Source organism: Chroicocephalus ridibundus, chromosome 11 (assembly GCF_963924245.1).
Source record: "Chroicocephalus ridibundus chromosome 11, bChrRid1.1, whole genome shotgun sequence".
NCBI lineage: Eukaryota > Metazoa > Chordata > Aves > Charadriiformes > Laridae > Chroicocephalus > Chroicocephalus ridibundus.
In genome coordinates, this window is record NC_086294.1 from 11,014,862 (window position 1) to 11,027,396 (window position 12,535).

The following is a 12,535-nucleotide window of genomic DNA, read 5'->3' on the forward strand; positions in this document are numbered from 1 at the left end:
GAAGCGCTTGTTCGTTACGTTTCCAAGAGGAACTCACGCAGGGCAGAAGCAATACGGTTATTTTAGGGACGGGAAAATTAAACGACCGAAGAGACTTTCACGTTTAGCAAATGCTACAACGGTTTGACACACGCGTCCAGTAGCCAGGACGCACCCGGTGTCTAGTGGTGGTCAAGAAAAGTGTTTTAAAAACGAAATACCTTCCAGGCACTATGAGGCGTGGGCTGTTTCGGAGGACAAAGCTCGAAATGCGGCGGGGCTGCCCTGTCCTCTCCCTCGGAGCTTTGTCCCGATCTACCCCCCCGGGCAAAAAGCTTCCCAGCGGCTGCAGTGGGAATGGGAGCAGCGCTTGGCTGGGAAGCCTGAAACCGCCGCAAGGATTTCAGGGTGTTTGCAGCTTGTCTGTCCGCACGATGTTTTCCAGAGGAGATAAAGGTCTGACTTCTCGGATACTTCCTGCTGGCCGTGCAAATCCGATCCGTCTTGCGATGTCACCATGCGCGCTTTGCGCTCCCCGGGAGCCCGGGGGGGCCGCGCCGGGGCAGGGCCGGGGCAGCGGGGCCCTGTCCGACACCACCCCCCCCCGCCCTGCTCCTCCAGGATCCGGGTCTGCCCTTGGCCGCGTAGCCCGGAGAGGGGGAGCCGTATTTAACATGAGACGGTGTTTGGGCTTTATTTGTCTAAAAGTGATTTCCCGCCCGCCCTCCGCCGGAGATGAGGGACCGGCGGCGTTCCCAGCCACCGCCCTGCCCGGAGGTGCCGGCTCTCAGCCTCGCCGGGGGGTTGTGGGTTCCCCCCGGGGCTCTCTGCAGCGGGATCCAGCCCGGAGCCTGCAGGAGACCCCCTTCCCGAAGGGATCAGCTCCGCCGAGACGGGCGGGAGGATGAACCCGGGCGAGTAGGGTTACAGAGTCCTGATGCTCCGGCGTCTCCCGGCGATGTCCCCTCTGCTCCGGCGAGGGCCCAGCCTGTGACCCACAACCGGAGAGGCATGAAATCGGCTGCCCAAAGGGCAAGCCCCGGGAGGAGGGGTTGTGTATGTGTCCCTGTCCCCGCCGAGCTGCCCCCGCGGGCCCTTTGAGGGGTGGGTGGCTCTGCCTTTCCTCTTTGTCCCCCTGCATTGGGATGGCGGCTTCCCGAGACGGCCCCGTTTCTTTTCCCGCACTTGCCGCCGTGCAGCTGGGCTGCCCCGGGGGAGGCACGGGACGGGTCTCACTCCTCTCCTGCAAAATCCCCCCCTCACGCCCCCGGGGGGGCTGCCACTCCTGGCGGGAGTGCTTCCAGGTAATATTAAATAAATAAATAAAAAAATACACCACCACCACCCCAAAAGAAACCCCAAAACAAATAAACAACAACAAAAAACAACCTAAACGAACAAAAAAACCCCCTAAACTCAACAAAAAAGCGATCAAACAAACAAAAAGAAGGGAAATAACCCCTCTACCCTTCGACCCGTTTTCATTTTTGCCCCGAGACGCGCGGGTTTGGCGCAGACGGTTCCTCCTTTTCCACCCCGCAATTCTGCAAACGGAGGCGCCGGGAAAACGGGCTCCGCACAGCCCGGAGCCGGGGGGCGGCCGGGGCGCTGCAGCCCCCCGGGGCTCCCGGGAGGTTCATCCCCGGGAGCAGGATCAGGCCTTTGAGCCGTTGTTTCTTCCGAAGGGGGGAAATTGTCCGTTCGGTTTTGTGGCGGTCTGGCGGGGAATGGGTTTGTTTCTCCGAAGGGTCCCGTTTTTGCATCTTATTCGTGAAACTAAAGCTCCGAGCGCTCCCGCGGTTTGTATCGCAGAGAGAAAAACGGTTGGGAAGAAAGCCGTGCAAAAATAAAATATAGGATAGCGAAAAACCGGCAAATATATGCGCGGGAAAGTGTTTTCGTCAGCCTGATGAATATACAATTTACCGAACATAAAATGCGATATATTTCAAGTGTGTGTCAAGAAGAAAAGGATGGAAAGAAACGAAAATCTTGTAAAGGTTCTAGTTTTTTATTCTTTTTTTTTTGTTCTCTTTTTTCCTGGGTAAAATTTTCAAGTTTCGGATACCTTCACAAGTATCTTTTTAAATTTCAAAGGAATAAAACGAGGTCTGCATTTTTTCCCCAATTCCTGCATTCATTATCATCCTGTTTTTCAGCGGTAGAAGTAAAAAGCAACATTTAAATGGTAGCTTTTTTTTTTGTCACTTTTTTTCTTTTCTTGGAGCCCCAGCAATACTGTAAAAAGAAGAAAGGGAGGAAAGGAGCGAGCGTTCCGCGCGGTGCCTCGGTGCCTGCCTTCCTCCCTGCCGGGTCTGCGCGATTTCCCGGCCGTTCCCAAGCCCAGACGCCGCCCGCCTTTTCTACTTGCCAATTAAACAACAAAAAAAGCCGAGTGAAATGCATGAAACGTTAAACGCCCTTTTATTTCACGGGTAGGGTTGATTTCGTACAGAAATCGGAGGGGTTTGGGTTCGGCTGTTGGCGTTTTTTTTACCGCTTTCCACGCCTTTCTCCCCGTCAGTCCTCAGGGTTTACTTTTGGTTTTTAATTGCACTGTATCTTTCGTGCCTGAAAGCTAAAATTAGTGAGAGGAGCCGGCGGGGGACGGGGCCGCGCTGCTTTTGGGAAGGGGAGATCCGTGGGGAGGGATGAATCCCGAGGAGCTGCCCGGGGGAAGCTCCGGGGGGGCCCAAGGGACGGGACTCGCCGGATCCTGGCGTCCTGCAGCCTGTCGGGATGTTCCAACTGAGAGGAGTACCGGAGCCTGCAGGGAATACGGGGAGAGGAAGGAAAACCTGGAACCTGTTACCCCGTGTGGCTGGAAAACCCGGCCCTGGGTCTCGCCCTAAGGTGTCTCCTGGTCTTGGTTATACCTCTGAGCCCAGGGCCTGGGGGGGGCAGGGTTGTCTGGGGCCAGAAGGGACCCGGCTTCCTTCAATGCCGGTTTTGTGAGCCGGGACCGGGGTCCCCAGCCCCTGGTTGCATTACTGCTGTGCGCAGTCTCCTTGCAACCCCAGGGCTGTGTGTCTCAGAGCCATGCAGCTCCAGGCTGATGTGTCCCCAGGGCAGCACCTGCTGCAGCTGGAGGGACAAGGGAGCACTGGGGTGGGGGTGTGTGTGTGTGTCTGCTGGAGAAACATCACTTGGGCCCATCTTTCAGGCCCTGTCTTTCTAGCTCTCTGAGGCAGTGATTTGGGAAGAGATCCCTAGGGAGGTAGTGCATCCTTTTGGGGCACCTTTGCATTGAATGTTAGAGCCGGAGTCAGAAAAGGTCCCTTCCTGCCATTTCTGTTGTTTTTTGACCCTGGCCTGTGGCAGTTTTAATATGCAGCCCTGGTCAGAGCTCAAGAGGATATTTCCTCCTCCAGTGTTTCTCTGGGCAAAGAGGCACCAACAGATTTTTTCCATAATGATGAAAACATCTGGCTGTCTCCAAGCTGTCAGGCTCTGCATTGCTTCTTCCCAAATGCCTTCTCTGCTCCAACCCTCCAGCTGCCCCAGCGCAGCCCCTCTGTGCCCGGGGCACTCGCTTGGGCGATGCACTCCCGACCTCCAGCTCCAGCTGAGAGATACTCGACACTGTGTCTGCACAAGGGGGACTGAAACCTCCAGGATCCTCACTGCGGCTCCTCAGGTTTGGAAACACGTTTTAGGCACAGCCAGGCTGGGGAGCTGGAAATCTCTATCTCGAAGTATTTTCTGAGGCTTTTTCCCTTCACTGTGTCCAGCAGAAGTTGTTTCCTCCACTACCCCCGTAAGTGTAGTTCAGGATTAGCTGCCCTACAGCTTCTAACCCTCCTGTTTGGCAGAGTCCATCCCGGAGAGGAGGGGTACATCTGTGCTTTCAGCCAGGGCCCTGATCTTCACAGCTCGTGCTGTCAAAACACGCTTTGGTAAAAATGTGCCCTTGATTCTGTGTGTATCGGCGCTGGATTATGCATCCATTTTTAAGAAAAGTAAAAAGACAGTAAACTCCCAAAAGAGAAATAAGGAAATACATAAGCAATGATTCAGTAAGATCCTAAAGTGCTGGTCAAATTTTAAATATCTGAATTACAAGGATCACTCATGTGCTTGAAGTATCATAACAGAACTGAGGCCCAAAACAGGAACTCTGTTACATATTGTGATTTAAAAGAAAAAAGTCATGAAACTGAACCCCTCCTGGAAAGTGAATAAAGGTACATCCAAGTGGAATGACTTGAAAAAATAAATACTTTCTTAGGCCACAAGAAAACACTCTGAAAGATGCATTTGGCTTCAGGCAGTCAGAGCAGCATGAGCCCTGTCTAGGGTGACTCTTAGAATTTCAGTATTTAAAAAGGAAAAGGGGGATGTCCTATGTTTAAAAATATGACTTTACTTAGTCCCAAAGAAGAATAAACAAAGCAAAGGCAAAAACCTAAATGCCTCTAGAGAAAAAATGTGTTTAACCACAATTCTAAACTATCCTTTTCCTTCTCCCTCCCTACTTTTTAAAAAATGGACAAATAACAGCCAAGCTCAAAACCATTCTGTCATATTCCAGCCTCTCTAGCTTTGCTCTCATCGATGCTAAAGTTCATAAAATAACAATAATATTTACAAAATATGAATCTGATCCAGTAGTTCACATTCAGGCAGCGCTCTGCGCTTAAAGGTGATGGAAGTTGTGGCAAAACAGAGCGGAAAATGACCGTTTATCTCCTGTCTTGGGAACTTAGATTTCATCAGGGATGTGAAACCTTTGCTAGACTGATCCTTGACTGTGTTAGTGCTGAGACGTTAGGTGTCATGCAGGGGGAGGTGATGGACTCGTCACTGCTGGTGTGACTCCGTGGTGGAGATCTAACGGAAACAGAGTAGATCCATTTGCTTGGTTGACTCTCTCCTGTTCTCATTCCCACCACATTTATTCGAGTGACTTGTTAGCATTAGATGGATTAAAGTTCCAGAAGGATAAAATGTCCTGCAATACTGATTTCTACTCTACATTTTGATGTGAGTAAATGGCGTTGGCGCTGTGTACTTTTTCATGATAAGCTCCACCAGCCTTGGAGTAAATCTGCATTTTGAAAAAGCTTGTTGTACGACTGGAGTCACTCCCAACTACTTCTTATATTCAAAACACATGAGCAAAAATGAGGTGAAAGGGACAGCGTGCGAGCTGCAAAGTCAGGCACTCGGGACTCAGGATGTGACTCTCCGTTGTGTACATTCTCCATTAGGCTTTTGGTTTTAATTCAGCTTTGCTTTTTTCCTAGAGCCTCTGTCTCACGAAGCGCACAGGATGCAGAGTGCTTGTGCAACAAGCAGCCATTCAATATTTAGTTTTCTCCCTCCCATTGAGCTCCAGGCTTTGTTCCACAGCAAGCTGCTAAACTACAGACACGGAACTTTTCAGCTCCTCTTTCGTGTCCGGGTGCTTTGAAGGTGCGAGTGGTTCCACCTTTGCCTATCCCATATGTTGGGAGGAAATAATCCACGAGCTTTACCCCTACTGCCTAAAGAATTTAAGGTGCAGAGTTTGAGGTTAAAAGCATTAATTGATTTGGGGTATCCTATGTGAGATAGCTACAGTGTGAGTTTACAGTATTTTTGAAGTTAAAAGGTGCTACAATCTTCCAAGTATGTGGAAAGCACAGAGAAACTGCTGTTTAGCAGGGTGTATAACTTGGCTACGTTTAGGGCAATTCTCATGTAGATGACAAAAATGACTGTTCCCGGCAGAAAGGCACAAAGTCCAATCTTCTCCTAAATGCAGAGGTGTGCTACAGTTTCCCAAAGCAAAGATCCCCAGGATTTTTGCGATGCGTCATTTTCCAGCTTTGCTCTCCCCTGAGGTTTTCTGAAAAGTGGGTGGGTACCAGTTTGGCTCAACTGCTAAAAAGTGCTCAGCAGGTGAAAATTATGGAAATGTGGGGCAAATCCCCATTAGGTGGGAGAGCCTGCTCTGTCCAGAAGTGGGCACTGGGTTGTTGGGCTGCTGTCCCTCACTCTGTGGCCGAGTGCCATCTTGTGGGACCTGTAGCCCTGCCTGGGAGCCACCAGGGCTTGCAGGGTTTGGGGGAAGGGGAGTGCCCAGGCTATGGGTGCAGATGGTGAGCAGAAGGCTCCTGCTGCTGCCAGAGAGGCTGGGTGTCCTCAGCAGCGCTGAAGAGCACCACTAGAGAATAACCTGGGGCATGAAATCAGAAAAAGCCCAAAGAGGAGCAAAATGTCATGCAGCCCCCAACAGCCATGTAACTCCCGTGTCTTTGTCTAACTGAGGGCAGATTTTATCTGTGGCCATCCAGCAACAGGGATGAGATGCTGTCTCCAGCTGATGAGCTTGGAAAGCTTTTGTGCATGAACAAGCAACGGGCAAAAAAATGGGCTTACTTTAGGTAAGTGCCCTGAACTGATCATTTACAAACTGTCCTCCTGTGCAGGCAGATCCCTTTTTTTTTGTGTGAGGAAATCTACTGCAGACAGGTGCCGCTGGCGTGAGCATCTGCCCAACTTGCAGACACTAGGACTGTTCTAAAGCTAGAAAAAAGCTTGCTTTCTTTTTGTTTACCATTTTGTAAAAGTTAAATCTGTCTAATTACATTTCTTCAAGTGAATAATCCCTTTGTACAAACTTTTAGCATCCTGCCTACTGCTTTTTGCAGGGAACACTGTCTCAGTCTGCTTTGTATCAGCTCTGTCTGGTTTTGGACACCCCATCCTTGGAGTTGTGTTTACTTCTATCAGTCATCGTGGTACATTTTTCTGATGGGAAGGGCTATCATTAGGAACAGAAGCTGTTACCTCATCAGAAAGGTGTTAGGTGGGCCTAGCTTTTGATCACTTTTACAACTTGATGGGACTGCTATGGCGATTGCATGACCAATACACAAACGCATCCTGTCAAACCCATCCCTCTCTCCTTTCTGCCATCGAAGTCTTGAGATAAGCGATAGTGAGATGTCTGTCTGGTTGATGGAACTAGCAGTTTCTGGTCCAATCCATGTTGGGCTACAGCACAAGTGTCTACCAAGGATCACAGAGTAGTGTGTTTTATACAATATGTGCTGGTGGGTAAATTTAGAGTTGACAACTCCCTTCCACAATTGGAGGACTCAAGGACAGCCCTATCAGGTGGCAACTGGCTGGAGGAGTATTTATAATCCATTTGCTGACTGGAATTAATATGAATCTGTCATCCCTTGTGCCGCTTGGGAAACCACGTAACCGAGGACTGATGATGCCAATAGCTGTTGGTGATCTTTTCTGGCAATAGCTGAACATGTTGTTCCCAACTGATTTCAGAAAAGAAAGTTGTCACCAAGATAAAGCCCTGTCTGGATCCTCTTTTCTCTGAGCTCTGCAGACTTGGGGAAATGGGACATTTGACACGGCCGGTAGATTGTAGTCTGGCCGTGGTCAAAGCACAGCTGGCAGGTCCAAGGAGCTGACAGCTGTCTACGAAGCAAACTCCAAGCTTCTCTCCTCTTTTAATGCAGAGCAGCATCTTGTGCTCCTGCCTGATTTCAGCAGGTAATGCGCTCTGTGTCCATGTACATGGGAGAGGGACTTACACTGTTTTAATCAGGTGAAGTGCAGCCTGGGCAGGTTCTCCAAGGAAGGGAGGTCCATTAGTTTCCCTTATTTGTCTTCTCCACCACACTGCTTTGGGTTTAGTGGATCAAAAAGGTTAACAGTGATGCCAGAACAAGACTAATTAGAGAGGTGGTCTGAGCAGAAGGGCAAAATGTTAGTGCTGGGTAAGATCCACAGTGAGATGAGGGATGTCAGAGGAAGGGTTGGTTAACTGGTTTCTATGGAGGGCACCAACGCTTGGAGCATATTCCCTGCAGGGTGGTTTAGGGGGAGTTAGGGTACAGGTACTGCTTTTTGTTTTCTTTTTGAGCATGTATACAACAATCTAGGAAATTATAGGACTGTGAAGGTCCTGAGGGGAATCACCTCTATCATTGCCTGCCCCGCTCCTCTGTCAAAGCACTTTGAGGAACTGACCTTGGCACTGGTTAGCCCTTCATGCTCATGTGCCCGTATGTCCAAGTCTAGGATGCATCTAGATATGAGTGTGCCTGCTCATCTGAGAGCAAAGCCTGCAGTAGATCTTGCTCTGGATACTGACTGCTTGCCATCGGACTTGGCTGCTTCTACATCTCCTGGAGAAGTGGTGCAGTTCATGTGACATCAGGGACACCCACAAACAAGCACTGGCCTACACCTCCTGGATGTTCATCCAGGACTTCCTTCCAGCTTGTTGGCTGGATAAGCTAATTTTATTACTTGTCTTCTCCCAAATAAATTGAACCAAAATAGCACAGCTAGCTAACCTTTCCACAAGCTCCAGGTCCATCCCTTCTCTTCTGCTCTCCCCAGTCTTCTTTATTTCCTTTCTTTTCAGCTTGAAACATCGTATTCAGTCAGTCTTTCCCTATCTGTTTGATATGAATGCCTTGCTGTAGTTCCTTACCTCTACCATTTGGCTTTTGTATATGCTAAAAATAGCTGTGAGTTTTATTAGCAGGAGTCCCCTGTAAGCAGCGTGCACCCACAGTAGAGAGGTCTGCGTGCTGCGAACAGCCAAACACCACGTGTTCCTGTTCAACAGCCACTGCTGGGCTAGAGCTATTGCTCGCTTGGGAGAAACGAAAACTGTGTATCAGGGTTCCCTGACAAAAAACATTCCTTGGCTTTGCTGTTGGGTAACCCCGTGTTAACATGTGTGATCCAGCACCCCCAGCACACATCCTCCTCTTATTTTGGCCTCTGTAGATTTGCACAAGGAAGGCTGCCTCAGGATGTGCTGCAGAGAAGCACATCCATCCCAATGCACCTACGGTGGGTGCCGAGGAATCCCTGATGCGATGCGATGTGACAGTAGAAGGGAAAGAGCAATTGCTGGGTAAAGCCACAGGGTGTGTGATTAGATTACAGCCTGTCTGGCAGGGAGGTAAAACAAGCTGCTATTAATTTCAGAGTGGGGAGTAGCCTTTATTTACTATTTGGCAGGAGGCAGTCATGTCTGCAACCATAGGCAGCAGCAAGGATTTGAGAAGTGGTCGAAAAGCCAACTCAGCGCCTTATTTCCTCCATGGCTGGGTCTAGGAGCCAGGCACATATACATATGCAGGAATATAGGTGCACAGGAATTTAGGTGGGTCTTGTGTGAATGGAGATATTTAAAACTTTAATGACTTTTCCAGAAGGCAAAATAGAAATCAGGGAGAAAGACTGACCATGAAAATATACAACCCTTCGAAGGTGAGTCGGTCAGGAGACTGTTTACTTGTTCCACTTCACCAGTGACATTAGCTGGTTAGAGTAGATTGAGTGGCTGTCCCGTATTTGAGAGCCATGTGCTTTCGATGCTGTTGTTATCTCAATAGAGCTACTATATTCTCACAGCATAATGCCCCTACGCTGAGAAACACACCTATCTGCTGGATGCAGCTTGCTCAGTTGGCTGCTAACAAATACAAAGCCCTGACAGACCTACCACAAACAGGAGGATATGGAAGGTGGAGGTGTCACCTCACCACGTAGCAAAAGCCATTTCAAAAAATCCTCCAGGGTTACTAAAAATGACATGAAATTTTCCTCTCTCTCATCACAAGGAAAGCTCAGCTTATATTTTAAACCCTGGAATGGCTCTCAGGATATCTAGTTCTGCTCCTTGGTCTTCTGCAGGCTTGGCCTAGGCCAAAATCAGCTGATGGAGGGGTCTGATTTAGGCAATAGGACTGGTTTTCCATGGCACAGCTCCGACAGCTCCGCAGTGCTGCTCCCAGCGCCTCTCCTGAACTTAGAGCCTTCCTAATTGTACCAGTTAAGCGGGCACTTCGCTGGGGGGATCCAAATCAGACACTGCTTCACCTGCAAAACGGTGATAAGACCCTGTCCATCTCCTTGCTGTTGGTGGGAAGGTCTTTGGAGCACGATCTGTCTTTTCGTGTATGTTTGTGCAGCACTTGCACAACCAGCACGGTCCTGACTGGGCTGTAACCTGTTGTAACAGCTTTTACTAAAAAAAACCCAAACCCACAAAATACCAATGCAAATACTTTGCAATATTATTTTCAGGTTTATTGGCAGACATTTATTTTTTATTTTAGGCTGGCTTCTAAAGTGGTCATTTCCTAACAGGAAAGATGAAGCATAGGTAAAAACTTCAGTGAAAATTGTGGGCTGCTTTCTGGGCTGTTGGAAAAGAAGGACCATGATTTGATGATTTTAGAATTTTTCCTCGGGCGTCCTACTTTAGTAGTTCTAATAAATGGAAATAAAAGCTGGGACTGTTATAGCTGAAAGGAATTTTAAAAAGTAATGAATTTCTCCTGGGTTTTGATGTTTATTTTTGCATTTCATTCTGTTTGCAAAGGTGAACTGCCTCCGTCTTTTCCGCTACTTAGACACTAATCTCTTTCCTTGGAAATACTGTTTAGCCACATTTTATCTCCAAACAATAAAAGTCAAGATATTTTTAATCCATTTATAACATACTCTAAGACTGTCCTCCCAAATTTAGACCCAGAACGATGAGACCTTTAACAAAAAGTGATAGTGATAGTTTCCTGGAGACTTTCCTGAGAAATAACGGGAGGCTGGTGGCATTCCCCGGGGAGCCACATGCCCTGTCCTCTGCTTAATCCTCCGATGACCCTCAGCCTGGAGAGCCCGGCTCCCCGCTGGTGCCCTCTCCCAGCCTGGGCTGTGCAGCTCCTTGCCTGTTCCTGTGTCCCCTCAGATGGACATGGCCAGGTTTCAAAGCTCTGTCACCAGTGTGCTGGGACATTTGGAAAAAAGATCAGAAACCTGGCCTGCGAGTTTCCAAGCAGGGTCTTAGATTTCATTTCCTACTATTTTCTATTTTCTGCCCATAGACCAGGCGGAATTGGGACCAGAGAGTTACAGAGGCAGTGCAGGTCATTAGATGAGACCTTTTTTTGTCTGGCTGTATCTCCAAGGCCCTGTGTATGCAGTGACGGCTGAGCATATGCATTGCACTCGAGTTCTTAAAAGTTTCAGATGTTGCTTCTAAAACCAACACAGGCTGATGCACAGGGAGAATTGTTCTTCCTTTAGGGATAGTCTGCGCTGTCTTCCCAGACTCCCACGTCCTCCTGAAATGGGAGGTTTTGCCCCTGAGACCTCGTAGCTTCTTGCAGTTTGAATTTGTTTTGGTTTTTCTTTTAAAGAAAAGTTAATTGAGCATAATTGTTCCCACTATATCTGAGAAGGATCTTGTATCCTACAGTTTCAAATGAAAGTTCCTAGAAGTTTTAAATGAAACTTCAGACAGGTTTGATGGGGTTAGTTTAGGGCAAGTAAAGTAACTGTCGATAATATACAGAATTTACCACTTAGACTGAGACTGCGTGGAAACGGATGCAAATCTTTTTAGTTTGACATATTGCCTGCACATAGAGAAAGCTGTATTGTAACCCACAGCTTGCTTCACACCAGATCTTTTCAGTATCTGAATTTGACTTCAAGCCCACGTATGTTTCAGAAGAGAACTATATTCTGCATCCCTAAAGCACATGAACTGCTGGAAGTTGGCACAGATTGTCCCCAAACAGAAACCAGAGAAAAGGCTCCATTCCAAAAAGTCTGTTGCCAGATGGTCATTTTGAGCAGAAGGAACAGAAGAAAATGTTAAATACTGCTCTGCTTTGAAGAGTGGTTTCATAAATGCAGCTTAATGCACAGTAATGTTATCGGTTGTTCTTTCCAAAGTAGTGTCAAGAGGTGGATGTATATAATTTATCACTGTGTCTGTTCCATGAAATGAATGGAAAATACATGTTTAAAACCCTGGACTCTTCTTTTTTTCTATCTTGCGTCTCTTTGTATTCTTCTTTGCATAAAACACATTACCATGTTGTACCACTCACTATTGACCAGTCCATGGGTCCTGCTATTCGTCTTGGGTTTTTTCAGGTACTTATTTCTCCCGGTATTTTTGCTGGCATCACAGTTAAGCAGATAGGTCTATTATTGTCTGGTTCCTCCCATCCCCTGCTTTTGAAGACAGACGCTACCTTTGCCCTTTGCCCGTCTGCTGGTATCTCACCTGTCCCTCACAAGTTCACTAATGGCTGAGATAACTGGTTTCCTGCGTATCCAAGGAGAAAACTCCCTGGGGGCAGCTGATTAGGAAATATCACTCTTATCTATACACTTTCCAGCTTGTTCCGTCCCCACTCAAAATTGAGCTCCCGCTCTGTCCGTGCTATTAATTGTGGTCACTGTTGGTGCTTTTGCTGAAGAGAACAGCCAAAATAGGTGGTGAGCACCAAGGCATCACCCAGAACACGTGTGCTCCCCATGCAGCTGCAGATCGTCTCTTCCCTGCACTTTACGAGACTGTGATCGGAGAGAGGTGAAATCACATTTAGAAGAGTTAAATGAAAAGTCAGCAGAGTGCAAGTGTTGATGAATCAAACCTTATAAGAACAACTGAGCTATTTCTCCTCTGCGCCTGGAGCTCAGCCTCTTCCCACCTGCAAGGTGGGGTATCTGTTGGGTGAAGCAGCTGCGGTGCTTTCCCAGCCCGGTTCTTTTTATAGACAAG